This window comes from Nelumbo nucifera, chromosome 4, assembly GCF_055504915.1.
Source record: "Nelumbo nucifera cultivar China Antique chromosome 4, China Antique-T2T, whole genome shotgun sequence".
Classification (NCBI taxonomy): Eukaryota; Viridiplantae; Streptophyta; class Magnoliopsida; order Proteales; family Nelumbonaceae; genus Nelumbo; species Nelumbo nucifera.
The window spans coordinates 53,926,540-53,943,995 of NC_142652.1; the positions used below are offsets into that span (position 1 = coordinate 53,926,540).

At 46.6% G+C, this 17,456-nt stretch overlaps 7 non-coding genes and 30 pseudogenes across 7 annotated transcripts; all 37 read right to left on the reverse strand.

The window, feature by feature from the left end:
* Positions 1-259: 259 nt before the first annotated feature.
* LOC148800313 (5S ribosomal RNA) lies at positions 260-378 on the reverse strand (annotated as a pseudogene).
* Positions 379-731: 353 nt separating this feature from the next.
* LOC148800314 (5S ribosomal RNA) lies at positions 732-850 on the reverse strand (annotated as a pseudogene).
* Positions 851-1,204: 354 nt separating this feature from the next.
* On the reverse strand, positions 1,205-1,323 carry LOC148800315 (5S ribosomal RNA; annotated as a pseudogene).
* A 354-nt stretch (positions 1,324-1,677) lies between these two features.
* LOC148800316 (5S ribosomal RNA) lies at positions 1,678-1,796 on the reverse strand (annotated as a pseudogene).
* Positions 1,797-2,143: 347 nt separating this feature from the next.
* Positions 2,144-2,262, reverse strand: LOC148800317 (5S ribosomal RNA). Its single transcript, XR_016070628.1, has one exon. It is a non-coding gene; the product is annotated as a 5S ribosomal RNA (ribosomal RNA).
* Positions 2,263-2,617: 355 nt separating this feature from the next.
* Positions 2,618-2,736, reverse strand: LOC148800318 (5S ribosomal RNA; annotated as a pseudogene).
* Positions 2,737-3,090: 354 nt separating this feature from the next.
* LOC148800319 (5S ribosomal RNA) lies at positions 3,091-3,209 on the reverse strand. Its single transcript, XR_016073703.1, has one exon. It is a non-coding gene; the product is annotated as a 5S ribosomal RNA (ribosomal RNA).
* Positions 3,210-3,563: 354 nt separating this feature from the next.
* LOC148800320 (5S ribosomal RNA) lies at positions 3,564-3,682 on the reverse strand (annotated as a pseudogene).
* A 355-nt stretch (positions 3,683-4,037) lies between these two features.
* Positions 4,038-4,156, reverse strand: LOC148800321 (5S ribosomal RNA; annotated as a pseudogene).
* Positions 4,157-4,511: 355 nt separating this feature from the next.
* LOC148800322 (5S ribosomal RNA) lies at positions 4,512-4,630 on the reverse strand (annotated as a pseudogene).
* Positions 4,631-4,984: 354 nt separating this feature from the next.
* LOC148800323 (5S ribosomal RNA) lies at positions 4,985-5,103 on the reverse strand (annotated as a pseudogene).
* A 354-nt stretch (positions 5,104-5,457) lies between these two features.
* Positions 5,458-5,576, reverse strand: LOC148800324 (5S ribosomal RNA; annotated as a pseudogene).
* A 354-nt stretch (positions 5,577-5,930) lies between these two features.
* On the reverse strand, positions 5,931-6,049 carry LOC148800325 (5S ribosomal RNA; annotated as a pseudogene).
* Positions 6,050-6,396: 347 nt separating this feature from the next.
* On the reverse strand, positions 6,397-6,515 carry LOC148800326 (5S ribosomal RNA). Its single transcript, XR_016070629.1, has one exon. It is a non-coding gene; the product is annotated as a 5S ribosomal RNA (ribosomal RNA).
* A 355-nt stretch (positions 6,516-6,870) lies between these two features.
* On the reverse strand, positions 6,871-6,989 carry LOC148800327 (5S ribosomal RNA; annotated as a pseudogene).
* Positions 6,990-7,343: 354 nt separating this feature from the next.
* LOC148800328 (5S ribosomal RNA) lies at positions 7,344-7,462 on the reverse strand. Its single transcript, XR_016073704.1, has one exon. It is a non-coding gene; the product is annotated as a 5S ribosomal RNA (ribosomal RNA).
* Positions 7,463-7,816: 354 nt separating this feature from the next.
* LOC148800329 (5S ribosomal RNA) lies at positions 7,817-7,935 on the reverse strand (annotated as a pseudogene).
* Positions 7,936-8,290: 355 nt separating this feature from the next.
* Positions 8,291-8,409, reverse strand: LOC148800330 (5S ribosomal RNA; annotated as a pseudogene).
* A 355-nt stretch (positions 8,410-8,764) lies between these two features.
* LOC148800331 (5S ribosomal RNA) lies at positions 8,765-8,883 on the reverse strand (annotated as a pseudogene).
* A 354-nt stretch (positions 8,884-9,237) lies between these two features.
* LOC148800332 (5S ribosomal RNA) lies at positions 9,238-9,356 on the reverse strand (annotated as a pseudogene).
* Positions 9,357-9,709: 353 nt separating this feature from the next.
* Positions 9,710-9,828, reverse strand: LOC148800333 (5S ribosomal RNA; annotated as a pseudogene).
* A 354-nt stretch (positions 9,829-10,182) lies between these two features.
* On the reverse strand, positions 10,183-10,301 carry LOC148800334 (5S ribosomal RNA; annotated as a pseudogene).
* Positions 10,302-10,648: 347 nt separating this feature from the next.
* LOC148800335 (5S ribosomal RNA) lies at positions 10,649-10,767 on the reverse strand. Its single transcript, XR_016070631.1, has one exon. It is a non-coding gene; the product is annotated as a 5S ribosomal RNA (ribosomal RNA).
* A 355-nt stretch (positions 10,768-11,122) lies between these two features.
* Positions 11,123-11,241, reverse strand: LOC148800336 (5S ribosomal RNA; annotated as a pseudogene).
* Positions 11,242-11,595: 354 nt separating this feature from the next.
* LOC148800337 (5S ribosomal RNA) lies at positions 11,596-11,714 on the reverse strand. The gene has a single exon (XR_016073705.1). It is a non-coding gene; the product is annotated as a 5S ribosomal RNA (ribosomal RNA).
* A 354-nt stretch (positions 11,715-12,068) lies between these two features.
* LOC148800338 (5S ribosomal RNA) lies at positions 12,069-12,187 on the reverse strand (annotated as a pseudogene).
* Positions 12,188-12,542: 355 nt separating this feature from the next.
* On the reverse strand, positions 12,543-12,661 carry LOC148800339 (5S ribosomal RNA; annotated as a pseudogene).
* Positions 12,662-13,016: 355 nt separating this feature from the next.
* On the reverse strand, positions 13,017-13,135 carry LOC148800340 (5S ribosomal RNA; annotated as a pseudogene).
* Positions 13,136-13,489: 354 nt separating this feature from the next.
* Positions 13,490-13,608, reverse strand: LOC148800341 (5S ribosomal RNA; annotated as a pseudogene).
* A 354-nt stretch (positions 13,609-13,962) lies between these two features.
* On the reverse strand, positions 13,963-14,081 carry LOC148800342 (5S ribosomal RNA; annotated as a pseudogene).
* Positions 14,082-14,435: 354 nt separating this feature from the next.
* On the reverse strand, positions 14,436-14,554 carry LOC148800343 (5S ribosomal RNA; annotated as a pseudogene).
* A 347-nt stretch (positions 14,555-14,901) lies between these two features.
* On the reverse strand, positions 14,902-15,020 carry LOC148800344 (5S ribosomal RNA; annotated as a pseudogene).
* Positions 15,021-15,375: 355 nt separating this feature from the next.
* LOC148800345 (5S ribosomal RNA) lies at positions 15,376-15,494 on the reverse strand (annotated as a pseudogene).
* A 354-nt stretch (positions 15,495-15,848) lies between these two features.
* On the reverse strand, positions 15,849-15,967 carry LOC148800346 (5S ribosomal RNA). Its single transcript, XR_016073707.1, has one exon. It is a non-coding gene; the product is annotated as a 5S ribosomal RNA (ribosomal RNA).
* Positions 15,968-16,321: 354 nt separating this feature from the next.
* On the reverse strand, positions 16,322-16,440 carry LOC148800347 (5S ribosomal RNA; annotated as a pseudogene).
* A 355-nt stretch (positions 16,441-16,795) lies between these two features.
* Positions 16,796-16,914, reverse strand: LOC148800348 (5S ribosomal RNA; annotated as a pseudogene).
* Positions 16,915-17,269: 355 nt separating this feature from the next.
* Positions 17,270-17,388, reverse strand: LOC148800349 (5S ribosomal RNA; annotated as a pseudogene).
* Between the last annotated feature and the right edge of the window lie 68 nt (positions 17,389-17,456).

A 17,456-nucleotide genomic window follows, 5' to 3' on the forward strand; every position in this document is an offset into this window, starting at 1 on the left:
TTGGTAACCGTGCACAAGCTCCTACGTGAGCGGAGTGTTTGTTTTTCAGATCTGCAGCACCCCCGGATAAATGCAATACTATCGCGGGGCCCACAATGCACGACGAATGCCAAAAGCACGGTTTTTGCACGGTTCCCATTCTGTAATGACGATCGTGCCGCAAATGGTCCGAGTATCCGACGCGTTGTTTCCAGTTGTCTCGCCGAAACAACAAATGGAATTTGCAAATACGAAATCAAAATAAAATATTAATAAAATTGAGGTGCAACAAGAGGACTTCCCAGGAGGTCACCCTTCCTAGAAATACTCTCGCCCAAGCACTCTTAACTTCGGAGTTCTGATGGGATCCGGTGCATTAGTGCTGGTATGATCGCACCCGCTTAATTCATGCTCGCTTAGATCTTTATGCACTATCTTGCTCCCCTCCATTAATTGTTTTAGACTTGAAAAAACTGTGTATGCCGCCTTCTTCCCTTGGTAACCGTGCACAAGCTACTACGTGAGCGGAGTGTTTGCTTTTCAGATCTGCAGCACCCCCGGATAGATGCAATACTATCACGAGGCCCACAATGCATGACGAATGCCGAAAGCCCGGTTCTTGCACCGTTCCCATTCAGTAATGACGATCGTGCCGCAAGTGGTCCGAGTATCCGACGCTTTGTTTCCAGTTGTCTCGCCGAAACAACAAATGGAATTTGCAAATACAAATAAAAAAAAATATTAATAAAATTGGGGTGCAACACGAGGATTTCCCACGAGGTCACCCATCCTAATACTACACTCGGCCAAGCACGCTTAACTTCGGTGTGCTGATGGGATCCGGTGCATGAGTGCTGGTATGATCGCACCCATTTAATTCATGCTCGCTTAGATCTTTATGCAGTATCTTGATCCCCTCCATTAATTGTTTTAGACTTGAAAAAACTGTGTATGCCGCCTTCCTCCCTTGGTAACCGTGCACAAGCTCCTACGTGAGCGGAGTGTTTGCTTTTCAGATCTGCCGCACCGCCGGATTGATGCAATACTATCACGGGGCCCACAATGCATGACGAATGCCGAAAGCCCGGTTGTTGCACCGTTCCCATTCAGTAATGACGATCGTGCCACAAGTGGTCCGAGTATCCGACGCGTTGTTTCCAGTTGTCTCGCCGAAACAACAAATGGAATTTGCAAATACAAATCAAAATAAAATATTAATAAAATTGGGGTGCAACACGAGGACTTCCCAAGAGGTCACCCGTCCTAGTACTACTCTCGGCCAAGTACGTTTAACTTCAGAGTTCTGATGGGATCCGGTGCATTAGTGCTAGTATGGACGCACCCATTTAATTCATTCTCGCTTAGATCTTTATGCACTATCTTGCTCCCCTCCATTAATTGTTTTAGACTTGAAAAAACTGTGTATGCCGCCTTCCTCCCTTGGTAACCGTGCACAAGCTTTTACGTGAGCGGAGTGTTTGCTTTTCAGATCTGCCGCACCGCCGGATAGATGCAATACTATCACGGGGCCCACAATGCATGACGAATGCCGAAAGCCCGGTTCTTGCACCGTTCCCATTCAGTAATGACGATCGTGCCACAAGTGGTCCGAGTATCCGACGCGTTGTTTACAGTTGTCACGCCGAAACAACAAATGGAATTTGCAAATACAAATCAAAATAAAATATTAATAAAATTGGGGTGCAACACGAGGATTTCCCACGAGGTCACCCATCCTAGTACTACACTCGGCCAAGCACGCTTAACTTCGGTGTGCTGATGGGATCCGGTGCATGAGTGCTGGTATGATCGCACCCATTTAATTCATGCTCGCTTAGATCTTTATGCAGTATCTTGCTCCCCTCCATTAATTGTTTTAGACTTGAAAAAACTGTGTATGCAGCCTTCCTCCCTTGGTAACCGTGCACAAGCTCCTACGTGAGCGGAGTGTTTGCTTTTTAGATCTGCCGCACCACTGGAATACTATCGCGGGGCCCACAATGCACGATGAATGCCAAAAGCCCGGTTCTTGCATGGTTCCAATTCAGTAATGACGGTCGTGCCGCAAATGGTCCGAGTATTCGGCACGTTGTTTGCGTTTGTCTCGCCGAAACGACAAATGGAATTTGCAAACACGATATCGAAATAAAATATTAATAAAATTGGGGTGCAACACGAGGACTTCCCAAGAGGTCACCCATCCTACTACTACTCTCGCCCAAGCACACTTAACTTCGGAGTTCTGATGGGATCCGGTGCGTTAGTGCTTGTCTGATCGCACCCGTTTAATTCATGCTCGCTTAGATCTTTATGCACTCTCTTGCTCCCCTCCATTAATTGTTTTAGACTTGAAAAAATTGTGTATGCAGCCTTCCTCCCTTAGTAACCGTGCACAAGCTCCTACGTGGGTGGAGTGTTTGTTTTTCAGATCTGCCGCACCTCCGGATAGATGCAATACTATCGCGGGGCCCACAATGCATGACGAATGCCAAAAGCCCGGTTTTTGCACGGTTCCCATTCAGTAATGACGATCGTGCCGCAAATGGTCCGAGTATCCGACGCGTTGTTTGCGTTTGTCTCGCCGAAACGACAAATGGAATTTGCAAATACGATATCGAAATAAAATATTAATAAAATTGGGGTGCAACACGAGGACTTCCCAGAAGGTCACCCATCCTACTAGTACTCTCGCCCAAGCACGCTTAACTTCGGAGTTCTGATGGGATCCGATACATTAGTGCTGGTACGATCGCACCTGTTTAACTCATGCTCGCTTAGATCTTTAAGCACTATCTTGCTCCCCTCCATTAATTGTTTTAGACTTCAAAAAACTGTGTATGCAGCTTTCCCCCCTTGGTAACCGTGCACAAGCTCCTACGTGAGCGGAGTGTTTGCTTTTCAGATCTGCCGCAACCCCGGATAGATGCAATACTATCGCGGGGCCAACAATGCATGACGAATGCCGAAAGCCCGGTTATTGCACCGTTCCCATTCAGTAATGACGATCGTCCCGCGAGTGGTCCGAGTATCCGACGCGTTGTTTCCAGTTGTCTCGCCGAAACAACAAATGTAATTTGCAAATACAAATCAAAATAATATATTAATAAAATTGGGATGCAACACGAGGACTTCCCTGGAGGTCACCCATCCTAGTACTACTCTCGCCCAAGCACGCTTAACTTCGGAGTTCTGATGGGATCCGGTGCATTAGTGCTGGTGTGATCGCACCCGTTTAATTCATTCTCGTTTAGATCTTTATGCACTATTTTGCTCCCCTCCATTAATTGTTTTAGACTTGAAAAAATTTTGTATGCAGCCTTCCTCCCTTGGTAACCGTGCACAAGCTCTTACGTGAGCGGAGTGTTTGTTTCTCAGATCTGCCGCACCCCCGGATAGATGCAATACTATTGCGGGGCTGACAATGCATGACGAATGCCGAAAGCCCGGTTCTTGCACCGTTCCCATTCAGTAATGACGATCGTCCCGCAAGTGGTCCGAGTATCCGACGCGTTGTTTACAGTTGTCACGCCGAAACAACAAATGGAATTTGCAAATACAAATCAAAATAAAATATTAATAAAATTGGGGTGCAACACGAGGACTTCCCAGGAGATCACCCATCCTAATACTACTCTCGTTCAAGCATGCTTAACTTCGGTGTGCTGATGGGATCCGGTGCATTAGTGCTGGTATGATCGCACCCATTTAATTCATGCTCGCTTAGATCTTTATGCACTATTTTGCTCCCCTCCATTAATTGTTTTAGACTTGAAAAAAATGTGTATGCAGCCTTCTTCCCTTGGTAACCGTGCACAAGCTCCTACGTGAGCGGAGTGTTTGTTTTTCAGATCTGCAGCACCCCCGGATAAATGCAATACTATCGCGGGGCCCACAATGCACGACGAATGCCAAAAGCACGGTTTTTGCACGGTTCCCATTCTGTAATGACGATCGTGCCGCAAATGGTCCGAGTATCCGACGCGTTGTTTCCAGTTGTCTCGCCGAAACAACAAATGGAATTTGCAAATACGAAATCAAAATAAAATATTAATAAAATTGAGGTGCAACAAGAGGACTTCCCAGGAGGTCACCCTTCCTAGAAATACTCTCGCCCAAGCACTCTTAACTTCGGAGTTCTGATGGGATCCGGTGCATTAGTGCTGGTATGATCGCACCCGCTTAATTCATGCTCGCTTAGATCTTTATGCACTATCTTGCTCCCCTCCATTAATTGTTTTAGACTTGAAAAAACTGTGTATGCCGCCTTCTTCCCTTGGTAACCGTGCACAAGCTACTACGTGAGCGGAGTGTTTGCTTTTCAGATCTGCAGCACCCCCGGATAGATGCAATACTATCACGAGGCCCACAATGCATGACGAATGCCGAAAGCCCGGTTCTTGCACCGTTCCCATTCAGTAATGACGATCGCGCCGCAAGTGGTCCGAGTATCCGACGCGTTGTTTCCAGTTGTCTCGCCGAAACAACAAATGGAATTTGCAAATACGAAATCAAAATAAAATATTAATAAAATTGAGGTGCAACATGAGGACTTCCCAGGAGGTCACCCATCCTAGAACTACTCTCGCCCAAGCACGCTAAACTTCGGAGTTCTGATGGGATCCGGTGCATTAGTGCTGGTATGATCGAACCCATTTAATTCACGTTCGCTTAGATCCTTTTGCACTATCTTGCTCCCCTCCATTAATTGTTTTAGACTTGAAAAAACTGTGTATACCGCCTTCCTCCCTTGGTAACCGTGCACAAGCTCCTACGTGAGCGGAGTGTTTGCTTTTCAGATCTGCCGCACCCCCGGATAGATGCAATACTATCACGGGGCCCAGAATGCATGACGAATGCCGAAAGCCCGGTTCTTGCACCGTTCCCATTCAGTAATGACGATCGTGCCGCAAGTGGTCCGAGTATCCGACGCTTTGTTTCCAGTTGTCTCGCCGAAACAACAAATGGAATTTGCAAATACAAATAAAAAAAAAATATTAATAAAATTGGGGTGCAACACGAGGATTTCCCACGAGGTCACCCATCCTAATACTACACTCGGCCAAGCACGCTTAACTTCGGTGTGCTGATGGGATCCGGTGCATGAGTGCTGGTATGATCGCACCCATTTAATTCATGCTCGCTTAGATCTTTATGCAGTATCTTGATCCCCTCCATTAATTGTTTTAGACTTGAAAAAACTGTGTATGCCGCCTTCCTCCCTTGGTAACCGTGCACAAGCTCCTACGTGAGCGGAGTGTTTGCTTTTCAGATCTGCCGCACCGCCGGATTGATGCAATACTATCACGGGGCCCACAATGCATGACGAATGCCGAAAGCCCGGTTGTTGCACCGTTCCCATTCAGTAATGACGATCGTGCCACAAGTGGTCCGAGTATCCGACGCGTTGTTTCCAGTTGTCTCGCCGAAACAACAAATGGAATTTGCAAATACAAATCAAAATAAAATATTAATAAAATTGGGGTGCAACACGAGGACTTCCCAAGAGGTCACCCGTCCTAGTACTACTCTCGGCCAAGTACGTTTAACTTCAGAGTTCTGATGGGATCCGGTGCATTAGTGCTAGTATGGACGCACCCATTTAATTCATTCTCGCTTAGATCTTTATGCACTATCTTGCTCCCCTCCATTAATTGTTTTAGACTTGAAAAAACTGTGTATGCCGCCTTCCTCCCTTGGTAACCGTGCACAAGCTTTTACGTGAGCGGAGTGTTTGCTTTTCAGATCTGCCGCACCGCCGGATAGATGCAATACTATCACGGGGCCCACAATGCATGACGAATGCCGAAAGCCCGGTTCTTGCACCGTTCCCATTCAGTAATGACGATCGTGCCACAAGTGGTCCGAGTATCCGACGCGTTGTTTACAGTTGTCACGCCGAAACAACAAATGGAATTTGCAAATACAAATCAAAATAAAATATTAATAAAATTGGGGTGCAACACGAGGATTTCCCACGAGGTCACCCATCCTAGTACTACACTCGGCCAAGCACGCTTAACTTCGGTGTGCTGATGGGATCCGGTGCATGAGTGCTGGTATGATCGCACCCATTTAATTCATGCTCGCTTAGATCTTTATGCAGTATCTTGCTCCCCTCCATTAATTGTTTTAGACTTGAAAAAACTGTGTATGCAGCCTTCCTCCCTTGGTAACCGTGCACAAGCTCCTACGTGAGCGGAGTGTTTGCTTTTTAGATCTGCCGCACCACTGGAATACTATCGCGGGGCCCACAATGCACGATGAATGCCAAAAGCCCGGTTCTTGCATGGTTCCAATTCAGTAATGACGGTCGTGCCGCAAATGGTCCGAGTATTCGGCACGTTGTTTGCGTTTGTCTCGCCGAAACGACAAATGGAATTTGCAAACACGATATCGAAATAAAATATTAATAAAATTGGGGTGCAACACGAGGACTTCCCAAGAGGTCACCCATCCTACTACTACTCTCGCCCAAGCACACTTAACTTCGGAGTTCTGATGGGATCCGGTGCGTTAGTGCTTGTCTGATCGCACCCGTTTAATTCATGCTCGCTTAGATCTTTATGCACTCTCTTGCTCCCCTCCATTAATTGTTTTAGACTTGAAAAAATTGTGTATGCAGCCTTCCTCCCTTAGTAACCGTGCACAAGCTCCTACGTGGGTGGAGTGTTTGTTTTTCAGATCTGCCGCACCTCCGGATAGATGCAATACTATCGCGGGGCCCACAATGCATGACGAATGCCAAAAGCCCGGTTTTTGCACGGTTCCCATTCAGTAATGACGATCGTGCCGCAAATGGTCCGAGTATCCGACGCGTTGTTTGCGTTTGTCTCGCCGAAACGACAAATGGAATTTGCAAATACGATATCGAAATAAAATATTAATAAAATTGGGGTGCAACACGAGGACTTCCCAGAAGGTCACCCATCCTACTAGTACTCTCGCCCAAGCACGCTTAACTTCGGAGTTCTGATGGGATCCGATACATTAGTGCTGGTACGATCGCACCTGTTTAACTCATGCTCGCTTAGATCTTTAAGCACTATCTTGCTCCCCTCCATTAATTGTTTTAGACTTCAAAAAACTGTGTATGCAGCTTTCCCCCCTTGGTAACCGTGCACAAGCTCCTACGTGAGCGGAGTGTTTGCTTTTCAGATCTGCCGCAACCCCGGATAGATGCAATACTATCGCGGGGCCAACAATGCATGACGAATGCCGAAAGCCCGGTTATTGCACCGTTCCCATTCAGTAATGACGATCGTCCCGCGAGTGGTCCGAGTATCCGACGCGTTGTTTCCAGTTGTCTCGCCGAAACAACAAATGTAATTTGCAAATACAAATCAAAATAATATATTAATAAAATTGGGATGCAACACGAGGACTTCCCTGGAGGTCACCCATCCTAGTACTACTCTCGCCCAAGCACGCTTAACTTCGGAGTTCTGATGGGATCCGGTGCATTAGTGCTGGTGTGATCGCACCCGTTTAATTCATTCTCGTTTAGATCTTTATGCACTATTTTGCTCCCCTCCATTAATTGTTTTAGACTTGAAAAAATTTTGTATGCAGCCTTCCTCCCTTGGTAACCGTGCACAAGCTCTTACGTGAGCGGAGTGTTTGTTTCTCAGATCTGCCGCACCCCCGGATAGATGCAATACTATTGCGGGGCTGACAATGCATGACGAATGCCGAAAGCCCGGTTCTTGCACCGTTCCCATTCAGTAATGACGATCGTCCCGCAAGTGGTCCGAGTATCCGACGCGTTGTTTACAGTTGTCACGCCGAAACAACAAATGGAATTTGCAAATACAAATCAAAATAAAATATTAATAAAATTGGGGTGCAACACGAGGACTTCCCAGGAGATCACCCATCCTAATACTACTCTCGTTCAAGCATGCTTAACTTCGGTGTGATGATGGGATCCGGTGCATTAGTGCTGGTATGATCGCACCCATTTAATTCATGCTCGCTTAGATCTTTATGCACTATTTTGCTCCCCTCCATTAATTGTTTTAGACTTGAAAAAAATGTGTATGCAGCCTTCTTCCCTTGGTAACCGTGCACAAGCTCCTACGTGAGCGGAGTGTTTGTTTTTCAGATCTGCAGCACCCCCGGATAAATGCAATACTATCGCGGGGCCCACAATGCACGACGAATGCCAAAAGCACGGTTTTTGCACGGTTCCCATTCTGTAATGACGATCGTGCCGCAAATGGTCCGAGTATCCGACGCGTTGTTTCCAGTTGTCTCGCCGAAACAACAAATGGAATTTGCAAATACGAAATCAAAATAAAATATTAATAAAATTGAGGTGCAACAAGAGGACTTCCCAGGAGGTCACCCTTCCTAGAAATACTCTCGCCCAAGCACTCTTAACTTCGGAGTTCTGATGGGATCCGGTGCATTAGTGCTGGTATGATCGCACCCGCTTAATTCATGCTCGCTTAGATCTTTATGCACTATCTTGCTCCCCTCCATTAATTGTTTTAGACTTGAAAAAACTGTGTATGCCGCCTTCTTCCCTTGGTAACCGTGCACAAGCTACTACGTGAGCGGAGTGTTTGCTTTTCAGATCTGCAGCACCCCCGGATAGATGCAATACTATCACGAGGCCCACAATGCATGACGAATGCCGAAAGCCCGGTTCTTGCACCGTTCCCATTCAGTAATGACGATCGCGCCGCAAGTGGTCCGAGTATCCGACGCGTTGTTTCCAGTTGTGTCGCCGAAACAACAAATGGAATTTGCAAATACGAAATCAAAATAAAATATTAATAAAATTGAGGTGCAACATGAGGACTTCCCAGGAGGTCACCCATCCTAGAACTACTCTCGCCCAAGCACGCTAAACTTCGGAGTTCTGATGGGATCCGGTGCATTAGTGCTGGTATGATCGAACCCATTTAATTCACGTTCGCTTAGATCCTTTTGCACTATCTTGCTCCCCTCCATTAATTGATTTAGACTTGAAAAAACTGTGTATACCGCCTTCCTCCCTTGGTAACCGTGCACAAGCTCCTACGTGAGCGGAGTGTTTGCTTTTCAGATCTGCCGCACCCCCGGATAGATGCAATACTATCACGGGGCCCAGAATGCATGACGAATGCCGAAAGCCCGGTTCTTGCACCGTTCCCATTCAGTAATGACGATCGTGCCGCAAGTGGTCCGAGTATCCGACGCTTTGTTTCCAGTTGTCTCGCCGAAACAACAAATGGAATTTGCAAATACAAATAAAAAAAAAATATTAATAAAATTGGGGTGCAACACGAGGATTTCCCACGAGGTCACCCATCCTAATACTACACTCGGCCAAGCACGCTTAACTTCGGTGTGCTGATGGGATCCGGTGCATGAGTGCTGGTATGATCGCACCCATTTAATTCATGCTCGCTTAGATCTTTATGCAGTATCTTGATCCCTCCATTAATTGTTTTAGACTTGAAAAAACTGTGTATGCCGCCTTCCTCCCTTGGTAACCGTGCACAAGCTCCTACGTGAGCGGAGTGTTTGCTTTTCAGATCTGCCGCACCGCCGGATTGATGCAATACTATCACGGGGCCCACAATGCATGACGAATGCCGAAAGCCCGGTTGTTGCACCGTTCCCATTCAGTAATGACGATCGTGCCACAAGTGGTCCGAGTATCCGACGCGTTGTTTCCAGTTGTCTCGCCGAAACAACAAATGGAATTTGCAAATACAAATCAAAATAAAATATTAATAAAATTGGGGTGCAACACGAGGACTTCCCAAGAGGTCACCCGTCCTAGTACTACTCTCGGCCAAGCACGTTTAACTTCAGAGTTCTGATGGGATCCGGTGCATTAGTGCTAGTATGGACGCACCCATTTAATTCATTCTCGCTTAGATCTTTATGCACTATCTTGCTCCCCTCCATTAATTGTTTTAGACTTGAAAAAACTGTGTATGCCGCCTTCCTCCCTTGGTAACCGTGCACAAGCTTTTACGTGAGCGGAGTGTTTGCTTTTCAGATCTGCCGCACCGCCGGATAGATGCAATACTATCACGGGGCCCACAATGCAAGACGAATGCCGAAAGCCCGGTTCTTGCACCGTTCCCATTCAGTAATGACGATCGTGCCACAAGTGGTCCGAGTATCCGACGCGTTGTTTACAGTTGTCACGCCGAAACAACAAATGGAATTTGCAAATACAAATCAAAATAAAATATTAATAAAATTGGGGTGCAACACGAGGATTTCCCACGAGGTCACCCATCCTAGTACTACACTCGGCCAAGCACGCTTAACTTCGGTGTGCTGATGGGATCCGGTGCATGAGTGCTGGTATGATCGCACCCATTTAATTCATGCTCGCTTAGATCTTTATGCAGTATCTTGCTCCCCTCCATTAATTGTTTTAGACTTGAAAAAACTGTGTATGCCGCCTTCCTCCCTTGGTAACCGTGCACAAGCTCCTACGTGAGCGGAGTGTTTGCTTTTCAGATCTGCCGCACCACTGGAATACTATCGCGGGGCCCACAATGCACGACGAATGCCAAAAGCCCGGTTCTTGCATGGTTCCAATTCAGTAATGACGGTCGTGCCGCAAATGGTCCGAGTATTCGGCACGTTGTTTGCGTTTGTCTCGCCGAAACGACAAATGGAATTTGCAAACACGATATCGAAATAAAATATTAATAAAATTGGGGTGCAACACGAGGACTTCCCAAGAGGTCACCCATCCTACTACTACTCTCGCCCAAGCACACTTAACTTCGGAGTTCTGATGGGATCCGGTGCGTTAGTGCTTGTCTGATCGCACCCGTTTAATTCATGCTCGCTTAGATCTTTATGCACTCTCTTGCTCCCCTCCATTAATTGTTTTAGACTTGAAAAAATTGTGTATGCAGCCTTCCTCCCTTAGTAACCGTGCACAAGCTCCTACGTGGGTGGAGTGTTTGTTTTTCAGATCTGCCGCACCTCCGGATAGATGCAATACTATCGCGGGGCCCACAATGCATGACGAATGCCAAAAGCCCGGTTTTTGCACGGTTCCCATTCAGTAATGACGATCGTGCCGCAAATGGTCCGAGTATCCGACGCGTTGTTTGCGTTTGTCTCGCCGAAACGACAAATGGAATTTGCAAATACGATATCGAAATAAAATATTAATAAAATTGGGGTGCAACACGAGGACTTCCCAGAAGGTCACCCATCCTACTAGTACTCTCGCCCAAGCACGCTTAACTTCGGAGTTCTGATGGGATCCGATACATTAGTGCTGGTACGATCGCACCTGTTTAACTCATGCTCGCTTAGATCTTTAACCACTATCTTGCTCCCCTCCATTAATTGTTTTAGACTTCAAAAAACTGTGTATGCAGCTTTCCCCCCTTGGTAACCGTGCACAAGCTCCTACGTGAGCGGAGTGTTTGCTTTTCAGATCTGCCGCAACCCCGGATAGATGCAATACTATCGCGGGGCCAACAATGCATGACGAATGCCGAAAGCCCGGTTATTGCACCGTTCCCATTCAGTAATGACGATCGTCCCGCGAGTGGTCCGAGTATCCGACGCGTTGTTTCCAGTTGTCTCGCCGAAACAACAAATGTAATTTGCAAATACAAATCAAAATAATATATTAATAAAATTGGGATGCAACACGAGGACTTCCCTGGAGGTCACCCATCCTAGTACTACTCTCGCCCAAGCACGCTTAACTTCGGAGTTCTGATGGGATCCGGTGCATTAGTGCTGGTGTGATCGCACCCGTTTAATTCATTCTCGTTTAGATCTTTATGCACTATTTTGCTCCCCTCCATTAATTGTTTTAGACTTGAAAAAATTTTGTATGCAGCCTTCCTCCCTTGGTAACCGTGCACAAGCTCTTACGTGAGCGGAGTGTTTGTTTCTCAGATCTGCCGCACCCCCGGATAGATGCAATACTATTGCGGGGCTGACAATGCATGACGAATGCCGAAAGCCCGGTTCTTGCACCGTTCCCATTCAGTAATGACGATCGTCCCGCAAGTGGTCCGAGTATCCGACGCGTTGTTTACAGTTGTCACGCCGAAACAACAAATGGAATTTGCAAATACAAATCAAAATAAAATATTAATAAAATTGGGGTGCAACACGAGGACTTCCCAGGAGATCACCCATCCTAATACTACTCTCGTTCAAGCATGCTTAACTTCGGTGTGCTGATGGGATCCGGTGCATTAGTGCTGGTATGATCGCACCCATTTAATTCATGCTCGCTTAGATCTTTATGCACTATTTTGCTCCCCTCCATTAATTGTTTTAGACTTGAAAAAAATGTGTATGCAGCCTTCTTCCCTTGGTAACCGTGCACAAGCTCCTACGTGAGCGGAGTGTTTGTTTTTCAGATCTGCAGCACCCCCGGATAAATGCAATACTATCGCGGGGCCCACAATGCACGACGAATGCCAAAAGCACGGTTTTTGCACGGTTCCCATTCTGTAATGACGATCGTGCCGCAAATGGTCCGAGTATCCGACGCGTTGTTTCCAGTTGTCTCGCCGAAACAACAAATGGAATTTGCAAATACGAAATCAAAATAAAATATTAATAAAATTGAGGTGCAACAAGAGGACTTCCCAGGAGGTCACCCTTCCTAGAAATACTCTCGCCCAAGCACTCTTAACTTCGGAGTTCTGATGGGATCCGGTGCATTAGTGCTGGTATGATCGCACCCGCTTAATTCATGCTCGCTTAGATCTTTATGCACTATCTTGCTCCCCTCCATTAATTGTTTTAGACTTGAAAAAACTGTGTATGCCGCCTTCTTCCCTTGGTAACCGTGCACAAGCTACTACGTGAGCGGAGTGTTTGCTTTTCAGATCTGCAGCACCCCCGGATAGATGCAATACTATCACGAGGCCCACAATGCATGACGAATGCCGAAAGCCCGGTTCTTGCACCGTTCCCATTCAGTAATGACGATCGCGCCGCAAGTGGTCCGAGTATCCGACGCGTTGTTTCCAGTTGTCTCGCCGAAACAACAAATGGAATTTGCAAATACGAAATCAAAATAAAATATTAATAAAATTGAGGTGCAACATGAGGACTTCCCAGGAGGTCACCCATCCTAGAACTACTCTCGCCCAAGCACGCTAAACTTCGGAGTTCTGATGGGATCCGGTGCATTAGTGCTGGTATGATCGAACCCATTTAATTCACGTTCGCTTAGATCCTTTTGCACTATCTTGCTCCCCTCCATTAATTGTTTTAGACTTGAAAAAACTGTGTATACCGCCTTCCTCCCTTGGTAACCGTGCACAAGCTCCTACGTGAGCGGAGTGTTTGCTTTTCAGATCTGCCGCACCCCCGGATAGATGCAATACTATCACGGGGCCCAGAATGCATGACGAATGCCGAAAGCCCGGTTCTTGCACCGTTCCCATTCAGTAATGACGATCGTGCCGCAAGTGGTCCGAGTATCCGACGCTTTGTTTCCAGTTGTCTCGCCGAAACAACAAATGGAATTTGCAAATACAAATAAAAAAAAAATATTAATAAAATTGGGGTGCAACACGAGGATTTCCCACGAGGTCACCCATCCTAATACTACACTCGGCCAAGCACGCTTAACTTCGGTGTGCTGATGGGATCCGGTGCATGAGTGCTGGTATGATCGCACCCATTTAATTCATGCTCGCTTAGATCTTTATGCAGTATCTTGATCCCCTCCATTAATTGTTTTAGACTTGAAAAAACTGTGTATGCCGCCTTCCTCCCTTGGTAACCGTGCACAAGCTCCTACGTGAGCGGAGTGTTTGCTTTTCAGATCTGCCGCACCGCCGGATTGATGCAATACTATCACGGGGCCCACAATGCATGACGAATGCCGAAAGCCCGGTTGTTGCACCGTTCCCATTCAGTAATGACGATCGTGCCACAAGTGGTCCGAGTATCCGACGCGTTGTTTCCAGTTGTCTCGCCGAAACAACAAATGGAATTTGCAAATACAAATCAAAATAAAATATTAATAAAATTGGGGTGCAACACGAGGACTTCCCAAGAGGTCACCCGTCCTAGTACTACTCTCGGCCAAGCACGTTTAACTTCAGAGTTCTGATGGGATCCGGTGCATTAGTGCTAGTATGGACGCACCCATTTAATTCATTCTCGCTTAGATCTTTATGCACTATCTTGCTCCCCTCCATTAATTGTTTTAGACTTGAAAAAACTGTGTATGCCGCCTTCCTCCCTTGGTAACCGTGCACAAGCTTTTACGTGAGCGGAGTGTTTGCTTTTCAGATCTGCCGCACCGCCGGATAGATGCAATACTATCACGGGGCCCACAATGCATGACGAATGCCGAAAGCCCGGTTCTTGCACCGTTCCCATTCAGTAATGACGATCGTGCCACAAGTGGTCCGAGTATCCGACGCGTTGTTTACAGTTGTCACGCCGAAACAACAAATGGAATTTGCAAATACAAATCAAAATAAAATATTAATAAAATTGGGGTGCAACACGAGGATTTCCCACGAGGTCACCCATCCTAGTACTACACTCGGCCAAGCACGCTTAACTTCGGTGTGCTGATGGGATCCGGTGCATGAGTGCTGGTATGATCGCACCCATTTAATTCATGCTCGCTTAGATCTTTATGCAGTATCTTGCTCCCCTCCATTAATTGTTTTAGACTTGAAAAAACTGTGTATGCCGCCTTCCTCCCTTGGTAACCGTGCACAAGCTCCTACGTGAGCGGAGTGTTTGCTTTTCAGATCTGCCGCACCACTGGAATACTATCGCGGGGCCCACAATGCACGACGAATGCCAAAAGCCCGGTTCTTGCATGGTTCCAATTCAGTAATGACGGTCGTGCCGCAAATGGTCCGAGTATTCGGCACGTTGTTTGCGTTTGTCTCGCCGAAACGACAAATGGAATTTGCAAACACGATATCGAAATAAAATATTAATAAAATTGGGGTGCAACACGAGGACTTCCCAAGAGGTCACCCATCCTACTACTACTCTCGCCCAAGCACACTTAACTTCGGAGTTCTGATGGGATCCGGTGCGTTAGTGCTTGTCTGACCGCACCCGTTTAATTCATGCTCGCTTAGATCTTTATGCACTCTCTTGCTCCCCTCCATTAATTGTTTTAGACTTGAAAAAATTGTGTATGCAGCCTTCCTCCCTTAGTAACCGTGCACAAGCTCCTACGTGGGTGGAGTGTTTGTTTTTCAGATCTGCCGCACCTCCGGATAGATGCAATACTATCGCGGGGCCCACAATGCATGACGAATGCCAAAAGCCCGGTTTTTGCACGGTTCCCATTCAGTAATGACGATCGTGCCGCAAATGGTCCGAGTATCCGACGCGTTGTTTGCGTTTGTCTCGCCGAAACGACAAATGGAATTTGCAAATACGATATCGAAATAAAATATTAATAAAATTGGGGTGCAACACGAGGACTTCCCAGAAGGTCACCCATCCTACTAGTACTCTCGCCCAAGCACGCTTAACTTCGGAGTTCTGATGGGATCCGATACATTAGTGCTGGTACGATCGCACCTGTTTAACTCATGCTCGCTTAGATCTTTAAGCACTATCTTGCTCCCCTCCATTAATTGTTTTAGACTTCAAAAAACTGTGTATGCAGCTTTCCCCCCTTGGTAACCGTGCACAAGCTCCTACGTGAGCGGAGTGTTTGCTTTTCAGATCTGCCGCAACCCCGGATAGATGCAATACTATCGCGGGGCCAACAATGCATGACGAATGCCGAAAGCCCGGTTATTGCACCGTTCCCATTCAGTAATGACGATCGTCCCGCGAGTGGTCCGAGTATCCGACGCGTTGTTTCCAGTTGTCTCGCCGAAACAACAAATGTAATTTGCAAATACAAATCAAAATAATATATTAATAAAATTGGGATGCAACACGAGGACTTCCCTGGAGGTCACCCATCCTAGTACTACTCTCGCCCAAGCACGCTTAACTTCGGAGTTCTGATGGGATCCGGTGCATTAGTGCTGGTGTGATCGCACCCGTTTAATTCATTCTCGTTTAGATCTTTATGCACTATTTTGCTCCCCTCCATTAATTGTTTTAGACTTGAAAAAATTTTGTATGCAGCCTTCCTCCCTTGGTAACCGTGCACAAGCTCTTACGTGAGCGGAGTGTTTGTTTCTCAGATCTGCCGCACCCCCGGATAGATGCAATACTATTGCGGGGCTGACAATGCATGACGAATGCCGAAAGCCCGGTTCTTGCACCGTTCCCATTCAGTAATGACGATCGTCCCGCAAGTGGTCCGAGTATCCGACGCGTTGTTTACAGTTGTCACGCCGAAACAACAAATGGAATTTGCAAATACAAATCAAAATAAAATATTAATAAAATTGGGGTGCAACACGAGGACTTCCCAGGAGATCACCCATCCTAATACTACTCTCGTTCAAGCATGCTTAACTTCGGTGTGCTGATGGGATCCGGTGCATTAGTGCTGGTATGATCGCACCCATTTAATTCATGCTCGCTTAGATCTTTATGCACTATTTTGCTCCCCTCCATTAATTGTTTTAGACTTGAAAAAAATGTGTATGCAGCCTTCTTCCCTTGGTAACCGTGCACAAGCTCCTACGTGAGCGGAGTGTTTGTTTTTCAGATCTGCAGCACCCCCGGATAAATGCAATACTATCGCGGGGCCCACAATGCACGACGAATGCCAAAAGCACGGTTTTTGCACGGTTCCCATTCTGTAATGACGATCGTGCCGCAAATGGTCCGAGTATCCGACGCGTTGTTTCCAGTTGTCTCGCCGAAACAACAAATGGAATTTGCAAATACGAAATCAAAATAAAATATTAATAAAATTGAGGTGCAACAAGAGGACTTCCCAGGAGGTCACCCTTCCTAGAAATACTCTCGCCCAAGCACTCTTAACTTCGGAGTTCTGATGGGATCCGGTGCATTAGTGCTGGTATGATCGCACCCGCTTAATTCATGCTCGCTTAGATCTTTATGCACTATCTTGCTCCCCTCCATTAATTGTTTTAGACTTGAAAAAACTGTGTATGCCGCCTTCTTCCCTTGGTAACCGTGCACAAGCTACTACGTGAGCGGAGTGTTTGCTTTTCAGATCTGCAGCACCCCCGGATAGATGCAATACTATCACGAGGCCCACAATGCATGACGAATGCCGAAAGCCCGGTTCTTGCACCGTTCCCATTCAGTAATGACGATCGCGCCGCAAGTGGTCCGAGTATCCGACGCGTTGTTTCCAGTTGTCTCGCCGAAACAACAAATGGAATTTGCAAATACGAAATCAAAATAAAATATTAATAAAATTGAGGTGCAACATGAGGACTTCCCAGGAGGTCACCCATCCTAGAACTACTCTCGCCCAAGCACGCTAAACTTCGGAGTTCTGATGGGATCCGGTGCATTAGTGCTGGTATGATCGAACCCATTTAATTCACGTTCGCTTAGATCCTTTTGCACTATCTTGCTCCCCTCCATTAATTGTTTTAGACTTG